At 35.0% G+C, this 17981-nt stretch overlaps 1 non-coding gene across 1 annotated transcript; it reads left to right on the forward strand.

Annotated features, from left to right (window-relative positions):
• The first annotated feature begins 17669 nt into the window (after nucleotides 1–17669).
• Nucleotides 17670–17776, forward strand: LOC128042778 (small nucleolar RNA R71). The gene has a single exon (XR_008198289.1). It is a non-coding gene; the product is annotated as a small nucleolar RNA R71 (small nucleolar RNA).
• Nucleotides 17777–17981: the final 205 nt, after the last annotated feature.

The raw sequence follows: 17981 nt of genomic DNA on the forward strand, positions 1-17981 counted from the left end.
TCTAACAACATCTTTTACTAATAGCCTAAAAAATGCACATGATGAATTCCTGCATATACCATAGACCAGAAAGACAATATATGATCATGAAGAAACATTATGATGGTTGGTCAAGAGACCCAAATGCATGTTGATAATAAGAAAATACTTTCTTGAGACCCAAATGAAGAAACATTATGAAACCTCACAACAATTCAAAGCACGATACATAGTCTTGTCCATAAATTCAAGAGCAGTTCTTTACTCTGAGTCCTCTATTCATAGTACTTGCAAGGTTTAAAAGAAGATGTCCTACAGGAGATTCCTTTCCTAATAGAATTGCTGGCAGACCAGAACAAAAGGTATAATTTCATCCTAAAGTTGAACCTATTAGAGAAATGTAAGAAGATGAGATTTTATTATGTTCCTTTGCAGCCTATGGAACAAAATGAGGAGCAACAAAATAGAGAAACATTGGATTCCCAAGATGCAAATCCAGAAGGTAAATAAAGAGCACCATCATTAAGGATGTATAATAGAAGTAAGAAATTTCAAGCATATACCATCTAGATCATATGATAAGCCCACACAGTAAGTGGATGCATAGCCAAAGAACCATACTTTAAACTGATAATTAATAGAACCTATGGTAGCTGCAACTGGCTATTATCATATAATAAGCTGTCGACACATTCACTTGTTTTCCCTAGTATTATTGACTCTTGACTAGCATATTTAAGCATATGAACCAATCTGAAATTTTGAGAGGAAGATATTCAGTCTATCATATACCTTGAATGATAGAAATTATCTTAAAATGATGTCAATAGTTTTCTCTATCTAGTCAATCTAAAAGTTCAAGCTCATCGATTGCACGACAGGCTATACCTATACCAAAAAATTCATCAGATAAATCCAGATATTTGTTCTTTTCAAAAATCATGAGAAAGAAAATTAAAAATCCGAATTAAGTAAAAAAAGAGAGAAAAATCTAAAGGAGAGACAAATAAGGGGACAAAGGGCTGGTTTTGTTGGAATAACCGAAGTTGCCGGATTTTCCACTAAAAATCAGAGCTAAAATTCTAGGAAAAAAAAGGATGGTTTGTTGCAACTGGTAAATTCAGACCAATACGAAGAGAAAAATCAAAGAAAATACAAAAAAAAATAGATAGAGCATATAACCTGAAAATAGCCACCGATAAAGTGAAGAAGCACTTGCCGAAACAATTGGGCCGGAGATTTGAGACGGTGGAGTCAGCGAAAGATACCAAGATAAAAGTGAAACAGGAGCCGGTGGAGGTGACTTTGCTGGCAGCTTCTGTTTGATGTTGGGAGGGTAAAATAGGGCTTAGAAATCGGGAGGGTAAAACGGAAAGCTAAACTGAGCTTTTGGAAGGGAATAAAAAGTAGAGAATTTTGGGAATAGAGGCGTAATGTAATAAGCCCGTAATAGGGCATTACACCCAACCAAACCACGGAATAGGTGGGGCCCACGAAATAGGGCTGTAATGGCATAGGCATTACACCCAACCAAACATGCTCTAAGTGTCTTTATCATCTCAGTATATCAAAGGCTCAAAATCTCACAAAGAAAATAATGGTTTTTGATGTCAAACTTGCAAATCTCAAACTTCAAGATAATACTTTAATTTAGGGAAACAACCTAAAAAATTTTAATTTCTGAAAAATAACTTATCATACTTGATTCTCTCATGTTTTCAAGTTTAAATAAACCAATACACAATTATCGACAAATTAATCTAAAACACATCAACAAAAGTTCTAGATCGACAAAAGTTCATTCTAATGGAAGTATGAGAAAATTACTTAAATACAAGACATAATTCAGGGATTTTCTAATAATTATATAAATAACCTCCCCACAGTTAAGATGTACATTGTCCCCAATATACAAACAGATAAAATCACAGTATAAACAGAATATCATAAGAAAGGGAGAAAACTAAAACTACCCTAAATATTGGATGAAATTGCCAAAATGGTGAAAAGCAGAATTGTAGGTAGATCTATATGTAGTGCATGATTCCGAGCAAACTAATAAGAAAATAAACACAAATAGTGAAGAAGATTAAAAGGTTACTAACTCGATTAGAAACAACCATAAAAATAAAAATATAGTTCAAAAGATAAGAAATAAAATAAGTCTAAAAAAATAACAATAAAAACAACTAAAAATATCAATAAACATAAACATAAAATAAAAACAAAAACAAAAATAAAAAGAAAAAGAAAAAGAAAAAGAAAACAAATAAACTCAATGGTTTTCATCGCCAGAGGTGTCGGTGTAATGAGTCGCCGGTGCTGTCGAGGAGATCTGGAGATGCTGACAAATCTACTGGAATGTCGCGTCAATACTGTCGAACCTTAGAAAGTAGTGCTGCTCAAAGCGAGTGAACCGTTCGAAGAGGTTCTCTAAAGTACCAGCAAAAGAAACATGACAATGACTCGAAGGTGGAAGATGATGTGGGTCCTCGTGATGGAAATGGACATCATCAGGGAAGTCCTCGAGCTCATCCTAAGTGTCAAAACAAGATAATCGGTGCTGAGAAGGATATACTCCATGAAGTCGCTCGATTATCCTCATATGGGTCATGCTCGATAGTCCCTGTGGGGACATCTGGCCGGCGAGTGTAAGTAAGGAGGACTGCTCTAGTGTGTCGAGAAGACTGAAGTGTCGAGGTAGTCAAGTCACATAAGGGCCTAAACAGATAGGACCCTTCCTGTTGCGGTCTATATGATGGCAAAAGGCGAGAGCGATGAAGTAGGCTAAATAAAAAAATATGCCTTGTGGCCATGCTCTAGAAAAAATGTGCATCAGTGGTACTGACGACTCCGGTGCTCTCTCTCCTGCCGGTCAATGTGTGAACCAAAAGGGCATGAATATACCATAAAGTCAAAGGGAAAGAAGTTGCCTTCAAGCGACTTGTGTCATAAGGTGTCGTGCTCACCGTAAGGTTGATCCAACAAAGAGATGGTGAGTAGTGGATGTGTCGATGTAGGTGGAGAAAGTTCTCGGCACTCATAAACTCTCTAGTGTATAGTCTCAAAGCAACACCAAACTCAGGGACACTCATATGGCGCACCAGGCCATCGAGTCTGAAAGTGATGGTGCATGGCTCACCATGGTTCGTCATCACATGCTATAGAGTAAATGTAGAGAAAAACTCCAAAGTCAGCTCCATGTAGTTGGCCTTGATAATAGAGAAAAATTGGTCCCACGGGGCTGTAGCAATAAAGGCTCGAACATGATCAGCTAACTAGACCTGCTCCAAAGTAGCCCAATCAGTACAGCAGACTAAACTCAATGGTCACAGTCAAAGTAGCTGATATAAGTCCTCTTGGGAACCCACTGAAAATCAAATATAGAGGTGGTAGGCCTTGGCGAAAGCGCTCGAGTAGGAAGTCGCACCAGGTGTCTTCTGCTTTTTCGAAATGGGGATGACAATCTTGGACTTACTTTGTGTGTTCGTCATAAAGAATCTGCAATAAAGTAATCAAGTATTAAAATCAAATAAAACAAAGGTACGAATCCACATAGTAGGTGCAATCCAATATGCATTAAAAATTAAATGGACTTTAAACATAAAATAATAATAATAATCGAATGACAATACTAGACAAAACTTAGGAATAAGAAATATAACCAATAATAAACAGTAATAAAATAAAATGACTAATCAATAATAGCAAGAATAGTGCAACGAAAAATAATAATGACATAAGAAAAATAATAAAATAGAATAAAAAAGAAAAAGAAAAACATAGTAGTAAAATAATGCTAATATCAAGTGTAATATTAAAAAAAAAAAAAGAAAATATGCAAATCAGTGAATGCAAACAATAAAAATGATAAGAAGAATAAAAATAAATAATTATGACTAACAGAAGAAAATGATAACAAATAATAATAAACAAATAATAAACAAATAATAAATAAATAAAAATAAATAAAAGAGAAGGGCAAAAGTAGGGGACTGACGGTCATGGTGGTCGGAGATCGAAAGTTCGCATGGCATTGGTGGTCGGCGTTGTAATGGCCCAAATTTAAGGTTATCGAAATAGTGGTTTCGGGACCACAAATCCGATGAGGAAAATTTTTTTATTATATTTTTATGGCCTACAATTTCACTGAAATATTTCGTAAAAATTTCATTTAAAAATTTTGACGTTTGGGCATGAAAATTTAGTCAAAAGGACGAAATTGTAAAAAGTGCAAAAGTTGAATTCTATATGTTAGAGGTGTCCAATTGTTATGAAATTTTAAATTGGAGGTCTTTATATGGTAATTAGACCATTGGTTAAGTTGGTGGACAAAAATGGACATGGTTAGGCATGTTTCCAAAGTTTTTCATTAAGGGAATTTTAGTCATTTAGTTATTAAAATGAATTTAAAAAAATTAAAAGCCAATTTTTGATCATCTTCTTCATTAGGCTGAATTTAGTAAGGGTAGAAGCCATAGTTAGGGTTTTCAAGCTTCCAAGCTCCATAGTAAGTGATCCCAAGCCCCGTTTATAATGCTCTTTACGTTTTTGAGATCCCGGTAGCTTAATTTAGCTTATTCTAGAAATAATTTAACCTAGGGTTTATATTTGGAAAAATAACCATAGGTGAAAAGTGTTTATTTTGATGTTTTATGGTAGAATATGAAGCTAGAAATTATGTTAAACAACTTTTGCTAGCCGAATTTAAGCGAAAACGAGTAAGTTGACATAATCGGTAAAAATCCCTAATGTACATAACTAAGTGTTAGAGTGAGAATTTGATGTTGTCATAGAAGAGAAAAATGTTCAAATGTTATATAACATAAGAATATGAGATGAAGTTTAATTTTCGAACTTTGGGGGAAAAGTGTAATTATGTAAACTTTTAGGGGAAATCATAATTTTGCCAAAGTTAGAGTCGAGGGCTATTTTGATAAATGTAAGTATTAAATGAGTTAAATTTTCTATTTTATATCAAGAAGAATGAAACTCGACGTTAGACAAAGGAAAGAATAAAGTTGAAGGCTAAGTTGGTGAATTTGGCTATATTTTGTACCTAAGTAAGTTTACGGTAAATAAATACAATATTTCAATAATTATTATTAATATTGTTATTTTCCAGCAATTATGCATTTATTTTATGAATTTATTTAATGTTGACTCAAGTATGAGATGACAGAGAATCGGTGTTAAAAAGCCCCGTTGAAACATGAGGAATGTATCAGATACAAATGTCATGACATTTGGGTAAAGAGGTCCCATGTAAGACCATGTCTAGGACATGGCGTTGGCACCGAGATGAGAGGTCCCATGTAAGACCATGTTTGGGACACGGCGTTGGCACCAAGATGAGAGGTCCCCCGTAAGACAATATCTGGGACATGGCATGGGCACCGATATGAGAACATCCCATGTAAGACTTTGTCTGGGACATGGCTTTGGCATGTTATTATCAGAAAAGACCCAAGTATCCTTATTATTCCAACTTGGCTCAATGGGCTAGTAAATGAATCATGTTAATGAAAGTTCATTTAAAAGCATAAATGGCAAGCTCAGATGAGTTATAAGAGTTAAGAACTTACTATATTATCAATTGACACTCAATGTTTCAGCAAAAGAAGAATAAGTTACGATCATGAGTTAACTAAGTAAACCAGCAAGAGAACGAGAATGAGATTAAATAAAGAGTAAACTAGAGATCTTGACATTTGAGTTTAATTATTTGTGTTAAATGTTGTTATTTATTTGCTAGTAAACTTACTAAGCTTATGCTTACTTCTTTTATTTTTCTTTCTCTTATAGTATTGTAAAGCTACTTTCGAGAACTTAAAGACGTCAGAAATCGTCCACACTATCAACGAAAACAACTCGGTATTTTATGATGAACCATGTTTGGGTTATGGCATGTATAGGGACTTAGTTATTTTGAATGTTTGTATTTATGATTTTGCTAAAGAATGATATATAAGTATTTGATGATGAATGGTTGTTAAAATGGCTAAGTATGAAGGTGTTTTTTGTTACAAATGTTTAGGTGATAAATCATGCATAGAAATCATGAAAGAGTAAAATTTGCAAAGAAATAGATTTCAAGCAGCAACAGTGACGTGACTTTGAAAAATCACCTAGGATAGTATAAAATGAATTAGAAGGTGAATGATATATAGAATTAAAGCTTATTGAGTCTACTTTCATTGAAAAATAATGGTGTTGCAAAATGAATTTTATATTTTAAGATATGTGAATTTTATTGAGACAGGGTCAGAACTGTTTTTGCAGTCCTCCCCCATGTACCTTCTTTTCACTGAGCTCTGTCTAATATAACGGTGTTCTACATTTTCTACCATACAAAGCTTCAAATGGAGTCATTTTAATACTGGACTGATAACTGTTATTATAAGAAAATTCAATCAAAGGTAGATACCTTTCCCAATTACCTTCAAACTCTAATATACAATATCGGAGCATAACTTCCAATACCTGAATTACACGCTCAAATTGGCCATCTGTCTGAGGATGAAATGTAGTGCTGAAACGCAACTGAGTACCCAAAGCTTCTTGCAATTTGTCCCAGAAACGATAAGTACAATTCAGCCAATTTATCTAAAGAATAATCCATACATACCGGAATAAAGTGCGCGGACTTTGTCAATCGGTCGACAATTACCCAAATGGAATCTTTCTTCTTCAGAGACATCGGTAGCCCAGATACAAAATCCATAGTGATTCTTTCCCATTTCCATTCGGGTATAGTGATTGGCTGAAGTAATCCCGAAGACACTTGATGTTCAGCTTTAACCTGTTGACATACCAAACACTTTAACACAAACTCAGAGATATCACGTTTCATACCCGGCCACCAATACATCTTTTTTAGATCATTATACATTTTATTACTCCCTGGATGTACAGACATAGTACCGCTGTGGGCCTCGTGTAAAATCTTATGTATGAGCTCTGTATCCTTCGACACACATACTCTACCTCTGAATAATAAACAACCATCAGTCCTAATCTGGAATTCTGAATCATTACCGGATTCACAATGTACCCGTTTAGCCTGTAACTTCTCATCATTTTTCTGAGCCTTACATATTTGTTGACGAAACATCGATTTAGCCTTCATTTCAGTTATGATTGAACCATCATCAGTCAGTGACAACCGGGCATTCATAGCTCGTAAAGCAAACAGAGATTTCCAGCTCAAATCATCAGCTACAACATTAGCCTTACCCGGATGATAATCAATATTAGATGAAGTTTAATTTCTGAACTTTGGGGCAAAAGCGTAATTATGTAAAAGTTTAGGGGCAAAATTGTAATTTTGCCAAAGTTAGAGTCGAGGGCTATTTTGATAAATGTGAGTATTAAATGAGTTAAATTTTCTATTTTAGATCAAGAAGAACGAAACTCGAGGTTAGACAAAGAAAAGAATAAAGTTGAAGGCTAAGTTGGTAAATTTGGCTATATTTTGTACAGAGGTAACTTTACGGTAAATAAAAACAATATTTCAATAATTATTATTAATATTGTTATTTTCCAGCAATTATGCATTTCTTTTATGAATTTATTTAATGTTGACTCAAGTATGAGATTACAGAGAATTGGTGTTAAAAAGCCCCGTTGAAACATGAGGAATGTATCGGATACAAATGTCATGACATTTGGGTAAAGAGGTCCCATGTAAGACCATGTCTGGGACATGGCATGGGCACCAAGATGAGAGGTCCCATGTAAGACCATGTTTGGGACATGGCGTTGGCACCGAGATGAGAGGTCCCTCGTAAGACCATGTCTGGGACATGGCATGGGCACTGATATGAGAACATCCCATGTAAGACCTTGTCTGGGACATGGCTTTGGCATGTTATTATCAGAAAAGGCCCACGTATCCTTATTATTCCAACGTGGCTCAACGGGCTAGTAAACGAATCATGTTAATGAAAGTTCATTTAAAACCATAAATGGCAAGCTCAGATGAGTTATAAGAGTTAAAAACTTACTATATTATCAATTGATACTTACAGCACGTTCGGTTGGGGGAATAGGAATGCAATCCCCCCTATTCCGCGAGCCTACAACCAAACCGGTGTTTGGTTGGTTGTATTGCCATTACGTCCCAAATTTGTTCCTTCCCTAATACACCCAGGTCTCGTAATAGGTATTCCCCCCATCCAGTGCCGATTAGAGAATCCTTACCCATTTCTTATTTTCGTTTCCTTTTACGCCTCATAGATTTTCGCTTCTTCTTCCATCCAGTATTGCAGATCCGTCCTCATTTCTTCTACTTTCATAACAAATCCTCAACATTGTCTTCATCGGACGCCGATTTCGTGTATGAATCTTTGCTTCAACATTGTCTTGGCTTTCTGCTTTTAATTTTTCTCCCTTTAGATTTTTCAACATTGTCCCTTATTTGTCTCTCCTTTAGATTTATCTCTCTTTTTTTACTTAATTCAGATATTTAATTTTCTTTCTCATGATACCATTGTTGACGTAGCTTTAATTTTAGTATTTCTTGTAGTTTTTCTCTCTTAGAAACTAAAATAGAGAGTTTAGGATTTTGAGAGGTTTGGATTTTGGTGGAAGAGTTGATGTCAGGTTGTTCTGCTGTTTGGTTCTGTGTTTTTGCTTGAATAAGGTAGAGAAGAAAATGGTGATAATTTCTGTTGAGTGTGAATATCAGATGAAATCTAGTACTTTGATGTTATGTTGAGTGAGAATATCACGAGACGATGTGGATGATGAAGAGTTCGAGTCAGATTTTGATAATTTGTACTCGACTGATGAAGAGATCGAAAACCTGTCAATACTTGCAATGTTTGTCCATAATGTTTGTAAATGAGAAATGACCCTAGTCTACTTCATTTCTCAAAGCCGATTGCTTGCAATTGCATGTAAATGTCACTAGAAGGTCATTGTTAAGGCTTAAGAATCATTTTATGAGTCGTTGTTGGTTGTTTCAAGTTCACTTTAATGTCACTTTGTTTATCGCTTTCTAGTTTAACTTTTGTATGGTAAGTGATTTGTATACTAGTTGTTTCTCTTGAATATGCATGCGAACTTACATATTAGTAGTTACAAACATGATTTCTTTGCTTGATAACAGATAGATCTTTTTTTCATAGTTTACCATGGTTGCTTTATGCCTATATGATTTTCTTTGAAAACACAGCTTGTATGATTAAAGGGAAGCAAATTCATAGCTCTAGTATAATATTTGACACTTCTGATAATATTCCATTTATCTTTTCGGCCCCTATACTCTAGACCTTCATTTGAACTTTACGTATTCTCTTAACTAAGAACTGCATGGAGCTTGTACAATATGACAATAGGTGCAGTTTCACTCAAAATGTCATTTCAATGCTTATATTGCTAGCTTTGGGCAATAATGTGTATATTTATGCTGAATTTTAGTGTGTGAACTTACCAAGTGTGCACTATTTTTTGTGGTTAATTGAGAAGATGAAAATCCTAATGAAATGATTTTCATGTCATTATAAATGCTTTGGACCAGTGGGGATAGTCTTTAGATTCTACAAACATGTAGTAATCAAAACTTAGATTTAGGGGATATAGTTTTTCTAGAGTGATACTTAAGGTATAACTGAAAATTTGTGAGTTTGATTCATGCAGATTGATGCTTTCCTAATATGCTCGAATGCAATGCAGTATAATGCACCAAATACAATTTACTTTTGACAGGTTTGTCTAGGTCTCAATTGTATTAATTCCTTTGTCATGATCTGTTGTGGTCTCAATTGTATTAATACCTTGAGGATTATTTTGTTTCTGATTTTTGATGTTACAAATGTATATTCAGTTTCCAACAGTTCTTAGACTAAAATATGCTGTGACGTTCTTTTTTTTATGAATTATGGAGAATGTATGGTAGATTTCTGAAATTTCAGGTAGGCAACGTATATGTTGTTGGGTTTTTAGGATGAGATGTCAAAAATTTGTCTGTTCAGGACATGATTTTTGAGAAAACATACTTCATAGGATAGGAGGTTGCCTATAGCGGTATCTTGCAGGTGAGACAGAGAAAGGTGCCGATAAAGCGAAGCGGGTTACCGATGTCTTAGAGATATGTCAATTTAGATGTAGTAGATCTATTGTCCATCTTGTTGAGTGTTCAAGTCCATTCAAATGATACTTTGCATAAAAAAATTAGTGTTACATACTGTATAATGCTTGAAAAATGTTTATGGAAATGCTACTCAAATATGTATAAATTTTTGCTTCTTATACACATTTGTGTAGAATTTCCTTCAAAAAAGAAATTTTGCTTCTTTAGTATGTGGGATTGATGCTATTCCTGTATGTCTCGCTTTCTCTATCTCTATCCTTTAGTTTGTTTCTTTGTTATCTGGTTTTTTTAGTCTATGTTTCTCGGGTTTGTAAATCGGTTGTTGAAGACATTGCAGGACATTGAAATGAATAATAGGAAAGTTAAAGTGCATCAAGGTGATAGTGGTTTTGAGCATACTAAATGGATGGATTTGAAAGTGGGGGGTAACATAGTTCAGATATGAAGCTTCGTGCTTAAATTCTTTTAGGCGGTTGACTTGTTATTGGCTGGTTTTAATTCATAAGATCAATGGTGGACTTCATTCAGCTTCATTGTTTAGTTTCCAGCATTGGTCTTAATACTCACTGCATTTGCTTGCTTATGTCCTTCGTATTTGTGGTGCTTTTTACTTGCAAGTTTAATGCAATGTAACATATGTTAACCAAAACAGAGTGTCAATAGAGAATTGATGGTAGATCTTTGGAAATTTCATTATGTTTGGAATTTTACCTATAATAGAAAAAGGAGGAGCAACAAGCTTTTCAAGTGCTTCAATTTCTTCCAATGAATGCTTGATTTATGTTTGTGCATGAACTGAGATATTGAGGCAGTACTGCAACTTGTCAACAGATTTGCCTTCTTGATCTTATTCAACATTGAGCCAATGTAAATTGAAGCAATTTCCTAAGCTCTTTCGGATTTAGCAATAAGGAAAAGCGTAATCTTTTAATTACTAAAACTTTAAGTTACATGGCATTATAAAATAATCGAGAAGTATAAAATTTGTGTTTTTTTCCATATGGTAAAATAAAAATGAATAAATTATAATTAATTTTTTCTTTTACCATCGTAGTAATTATATATAATCCTTGTTTTTTTTTATAACACAATTACAAATAATTTATTTGACTTTGGTGTTTTCAATTTATGATGGTTAATATTCTAAATTAGTAATTGAGTATTATTATATATTTAATTTGATTTATTTATAAATAAATCATTGCAATAAATGTAAATTATATATTTCTATTAAATTATATTTAAAATAATTATTTTAAATTATATTTTATAGTATTATATATTATGATTTTAGTAAATTTATATAAGAATATTTAATATTAATAATTTTATTAAATTATATTTAATAATAATTATTTTAAATTATATTTTATAGTATTATATATTATGATTTTAGTAAATTTATATAAGAATATTTAATATTAAGAATTTTATTAAATTATATTTTATATTATTATATATTATGATTTTAGTAAATTCATATAAGAATATTTAATACTAAGAATTTTATTAAATTATATATTTTAATTAAAATATATTTTATAATAATTATGTTAAAATATGATTAATTATTTTTATTGATATTAATAATCTTATTAAAATTTAATAACAATAACAATAATCATTTACCTAAACAAATTTCGCTAAGGTATTCTAGTCATTTTAGTTTTTTCCCTTATGCTATTACACCTCCATTCCATTCAACCAAACACAAGAATACTATTACGCCTCTATTACATTACATTCAACCAAACAATTGAATTGCTATTACGCCTCTATTCCATTACAGCGAACCTAACATGCCCTTAATGTTTCAACAAGAGAAGAATAAGTTACAATAATGAGTTAACTAAGTAAACCAGCAAGAGAACGAGAATGAGATTAAATAAAGAGTAAACTAGAGATCTTGACATTTGAGTTTAATTATTTGTGTTAAATGTTGTTATTTATTTGCTAGTAAACTTACTAAGCTTATGCTTACTTCTTTTATTTTTCTTTCTCTTACAGTATTGTAAAACTACTTTCAGGAACTTAAAGACGTCGGAGATCGTCCACACTATCAACGACAACAACTCGGTATTTTATGATGAACTATGTTTGGGTTATGGCATGTATAGGGACTTAGTTATTTTGAATGTTTGTATTTATGATTTTGCTAATTAATGATATGTAAGTATTTGATGATGAATGGTTGTTAAAATGGCTAAGTATGAAGGTGTTTGTTGTTACAAATGTTTAGGTGATAAATCATGCATAGAAATCATGAAAGAGTAAAATTTGCAAAGAAACAGATTTCAAGCAGAAACAGTGACGTGACTTTGAAAAATCACCTAGGATAGTATAAAATGAATTAGGAGGTGAATTATATACAGAATTAAATCTTATTGAGTCTAATTTCATAGAAAATAATGGTGTAGCAAAATGAATTTTATATTTTAAGATATTTGAATTTTAGTGAGGCAGGGTCAAAACTGTTTCTAGAGTCCTCTATTCTGAGTTTAGAAAATCATTTGAAATTGTACAAAAAATTTTATGAGTTGTAGTTTATATTTTTAGATTCATTATTGAGTCTATTTTCTTTAGAAACAAGTGAGAACACCATATGAAAATCCTACAATGAGAAAGCTTAGTTTTAGTGACAAGAGGTCAGGATAGTCGAGTAGTGAAACAGGGGAGATTTTAACTAATAAACTGTACTAATTGTTTGAACCAAAAATTCTGAAAAATTTATGGTAAGAATACATATGAGTCTAGTTTTAGGGAAAATTTACAGATTTAAAATTTGAATTTCTTAGCTCGAGTTATAACTAAATTCGTAACTGTTGTGCTGGTGGACAGCTTTCTTGTGAATAGTAAAATTAATTTCAAAAGAAAAATTTTATGCCCGAAATTTTTTAGTTAAGTAAAGTAATGCCTTGAGCTCGACTCCGGAAATGGTCTCGGATAAGAGGTGTTCATTTTGTTGGTATCAGAGCAGGTTTAGTCAGTTCTCGGAATACTCAGTACGAATAAGAGTCTATCTATACATGCCATACTTATATTTTGATAGTGTAACGACTCTTGACGATTTTAAAATGTTGTCTTTTATAGTTATGGATCCTGAACGAGTTGGCACTGATGAAGTAGAGAGTAATGCGCCCGTTCCCCTAGAAAGGACGATGCCACCAGATGTTAATGTTAGTGAAAGGCCCATACCAGTTAGTCAGGGAGGAGGAGCTAGAGAAGCCTTCTTCCAAGCTATGAATGATTGGTTTTCCGAGTTCGTTCGTACGAATTCGGCTGTGAGAACTCCACCTCCTCATGATTCTCAGGTTCCCCATGTAGCTTCCCCAACTGCAGGTATAGTTATCAGAGAGAGACCTCCAGTTGATAAGATCTGGAAACAATGGGCTGAAGAGTTTCGAGCTACCAAAGACGATGATACTGAGAAAGCTGAATTTTGGCTCAAAAATACTATCCGAGTTTTTGAAGAATTATCTTGTACACCTGAAGAATGTATGAAGTGTGTTGTTTCACTTCTACTGGTGGAAGACTCTCGTGTCAGTGGAATCGAGTGAGAGGGTTACCTGGGATTTCTTTCAAGAGGAGTTCCCTAAGAAGTATATTAGCTAGAGATTTATAGATCAGAAAAGGAAGGAGTTTCTTGAGCTAAAACAAGGTAAGATGGTCGTGACTGAATATGAACGCGAATTTTTTAGACTTAGTAAATATGCCCGGGAATTTGTGTCCACCGAAACTAACATGTGCAAGAGATTTGAAGATGGGCTTAATGATGACATCCGACTATCAGTGGGTGTATTGGAAATCAGAGAGTTTGTTGTTCTGGTGGAAAGAGCCTATAAAATAGAAGATTTGTTAAAAGAAAAAGAGAAGGCCAAAGCTGAAGTTGAAGTGCAAGATAAAAAAAGAGGAAAAGGAATAAATCATTTCAGTTTACGTCTAAGAGGACTAGAGAGCTCTCTAGTGGATCAAATTTTCCAGCCAGATATTCTAGCCGAAGCAGAAGCAAAAGGTTTGAGGGTTCTAGAGCTCAAACCACTACAATTGTAAGTACGGGAAGTACTCCACCTTCTAGGCTAGAATGTCCTCAATGTGGTAGATGCCATCCCAGAGAGTACAGAGCAAGTGAATTTAGATGTGGTGCACCAGATCACTTTATTTAGGATTGTCCTAAAACAGCTAAGAGAGAAGTTATACCCAGTGTGAGATTAGGAAATGTTTCTACCAGAGGTAGACCACAGAGAAACCCAGGAATTGGAGTGAATAATAGTGGAGACTTTAACTAATAAACTGTACTAATTGGCTGAACCAAAAATTCTAAAAAATTTATGGTAAGAAGACATATGAGTCTAGTTTCAGGGAAAATTTACGGATTTAAATTTCAAATTTCGCAGCTCGAGTTATAAATAAATTAGTAACTGCTGCGCAGGTGGACAGCTTTGTTGTGAATAGTGAAATTAATTTCAAAAGTAAAATTTTATGCCTCGAATTTTTAAGCTAAGTAAAGTAATGCCTCGAGCTCGACTCTGGCAACGGTCTCGGGTAAGGGGTGTTACAGGCGCAAAGGAGAAGGAGCTGGTCGTGTGGGAAGAAGAAGGCCGACGAAGGGGCTGTGCGGGGCGGTTAAGGGTGTTTAGAGGTGGTTAGGTTCGTGGGTGCGGTGTGCGGCTAGCTTGGTGAGAGGAACGGCAAGGTGAAGGGGTTGTAGGGTGGTAGATGGGGGTCGTGGTGCAGGGTTGGTCGACAAGGGAGGGAGAGGGTCGTGCGAGGGGTGGGGTAAGCAATGGGTGTTGACAAGGTGAGGAAGGTAAAAGGAAGGGAGAGAGCATGGGGGTGGTGGTCTAGCGATGGAGTGATGGTCGATCTGGCGACGAGAGGGTCGCGCGGCGGTGGCTAGAGTTGGAAGGGGGTTGGTCGGCAACAACTAGGGTTAAGGGGTGAAAGTTTTGGGAATATGAAAGTGAAACAAAAAATTTAGGGTTTGGGGGTTAAAAGGGGGACACAGTTGTGTAAGGGCCTATGTTAGGCCACACGGCCGTGTTTTCTAAGCCCGTGTGACCTTTTAAAAAATAAGCCCAATCTTCAGATGACCCTAAACATGCCCGTGTGTCTAGGCCGCGTATGCCACACAAACGTGTCATACGGCTGTGTATGATCTCCTTCATTTCTCCCACGCTTATGTGCGAGCCCACACGACCGAGCCACACTACCGTGTCTCTTGCCCGTGTAACTCTTTGACTTGAATTAAAATTGAAAATATTAGCTCCAGGGTTCACACGGCCGTGTGGGCTATTTTAGGCCGTGTAACCTTCGAATTTTTTTAAAATTAAGTCCTAGGATCAACATGGCCAAAGACACGCCTATGTGTCTAGGACGTGTGGGTCACATGGCCTTGTCGCCAGGCCGTGCAACTCACTATCGAATCCCTTATAGTGCACACTGCCTGGGACATGCTAGTGTGCCTAAGCCGTGTGGGTCAAAAACATTTTTATATAATTTTAAAAATTAATTAGTTTAAAAATAAAATAAAATTAAATTAAAAGAATTAGCAGAGTTAACACTCGAGTTGCCTCCCGAGAAGCGTTTATTTAAAGTCTAAGCTTGACTTACCTTATGCACGTGCGGTCACAGTGGTTCACGGAGCCAGAGCTCCTCTTTCTCGCTATCAATTCTATGATCAAAGTAAGGTTTGAGTCGAGTACTATTTACCTTAAATGTGCCAAATTCAGAATGAGTTACCTCGACTGTACCATTTGGGAAGACATTTAATACTGTAAAAGAATTTGATCTGTTTACATCCAGCTCCAAAGTGGCAATTCAAGGATCCGTTTTATCTAGCAGTATCGTGTCCCCAACCTTAAATTGGTTTGTTCTATCCACATGCTCATCATGGCGTCGCTTTGTCTCTTCATCGTGCTTTTTTTGTTTCTTCTTGACATGTGTCCGCCATTCATCCAGTTCATCAATGTGTAATATTTGTTCTTCATGAGTCATTTTGTTTCTGTTGCATGGACTGAAACTTGGCTCCATTATGTTTTTCCGAGGGGTTTCCTACAAAGAAGGTTGAACCACATGGTTACTCATATTAACAGAACTTGTAAAATCATCTCAATCACTCGATGTCTTAACAGAATCACGAGCTTGGAGAGTAATATTTCGTCACTTACACGAAGTACTAATTCACTCGTGCTAAAAAGGGCCAAGCTAGAATCAAAGGTATGTCACTATCCTCATCCATGTCTAAAACAACAAAATCAACTGGGAATAGGAATTTATCAATTTTTACAAGAACATCTTCGATAATACCCCTAGGAAATCTAATGGTTCTATCTGTTAATTGAATACTCATCCTAGTTTGTTTGGGTTTCCCAAGACCTAATTGCTTAAAAATTTTATAGGGCATGACATTAATGCTAGCCATTAAATCGGCCAAAGCATTATTAATATTCAAACTACCAATTAAATAAGGCATAGTAAAACTCACTGGACCTTTCAATTTGTTGGGTATTTTATTTTGTAGTATGGCTGAGCAAACTACATTTATCTTCATAGTCGACGAATCATCTAACTTCCTTTTGTTCGCCAAAAGCTCCTTTAAAAATTTAACGAAATTGGGCATCTGCGAAAGAGCTTCAACAAACGATAAGTTAATATGTATTTTTTTCAGAAGTTTAAGAAATTTACCAAATTGTTTGTTCATGTGGTTTATTTTCGTTTCGTTATGATATAGAACTCGAGGTTTACATTCCTTAACAACTGGCTTTTGCTCATTCTAGCTTACTCAACCTTACCGTCATTTACCACAATTTCTTACCTCGGTTCTTATTCAAATTCAACTAACCCTTCTTCATCTCACATAGTAATTGCATGAAGTTGCTCCTTTGGGTTAGTTTCGGTATTGCTAGGCAAATTGCCTTATGGTCGTTCTGCAATTAACTTAGCAAGTTGACTGATTTGGTTCTCGAGCCCCTGGATGCTTGATGATTTTTAAGTGTTGCTTCAGCATTTTGAAAGCGGGTTTCTGACACCAAGATAAACTTCGTCAACATCTCCTCAAGGTTCGGCTTCTTCTCTTGCTAGTAAGGTTGTTGTTGGAAGCCTGAAGGGACTTGTGCTTTTTGAATTCCTTAACCACCCTAAGAGAAATTAAGATGGTTCCTTCAACCTGCATTATAGTGGTTACTATAAGGGTTATTTTGAGGCCTAGAATTATTACTCATATAATTGATTTGTTCATTTTGTGTTAGGACCATATGGTAAACATTCTGGATTTTTCATTCCTCCTCCATTCGTATCGCATTGCATCACCGGATGTACCTGCGTAGAAACATATAAACCATCAATTTTATTATTTAATTGTTCTACCTGATTTGATAACATGGTGACTGCATCTAAATTAAAGACACTGGCTGCTTTCATCGGCTTCGTCCTCATGACTTCCCATTGATAATTATTCAGTGTCATCTCCTCTATAAATTCATAAGCCACTTCGGGTGTTTTATTGGTAAGTGTTCCACTAGTTGCTGCATCGATCAACTGCCTAGTTAAGGGATTCAAACCATTGTAGAAGATTTGAACCTATAGCCATAGAGGTAACCCATGCTGAGGGCACCTTCTCAATAAATCCTTGTATCTCTCCCATGCAACATATAAGGTTTCTAAGTCGATCTGAATAAAGGAAGAGATATCATTCCTCAACTTGGCTGTCTTAGCCAGTGGGAAGTACTTCAGTAGGAATTTCTCGATCATTTGATCTCATGTAGTGATAGAACCTCATGGTAAAGAATTCAACCACTGTTTAGCTTTGTTCCTCAATGAGAAAGGGAATAATCGTAGGTGAATGGCATCGTTAGAAACACCATTAATCTTAAAAGTATCGCAGATTTTCAGGAAATTGGCCAAATGA

Source organism: Gossypium raimondii, chromosome 7 (assembly GCF_025698545.1).
Source record: "Gossypium raimondii isolate GPD5lz chromosome 7, ASM2569854v1, whole genome shotgun sequence".
Classification (NCBI taxonomy): Eukaryota; Viridiplantae; Streptophyta; class Magnoliopsida; order Malvales; family Malvaceae; genus Gossypium; species Gossypium raimondii.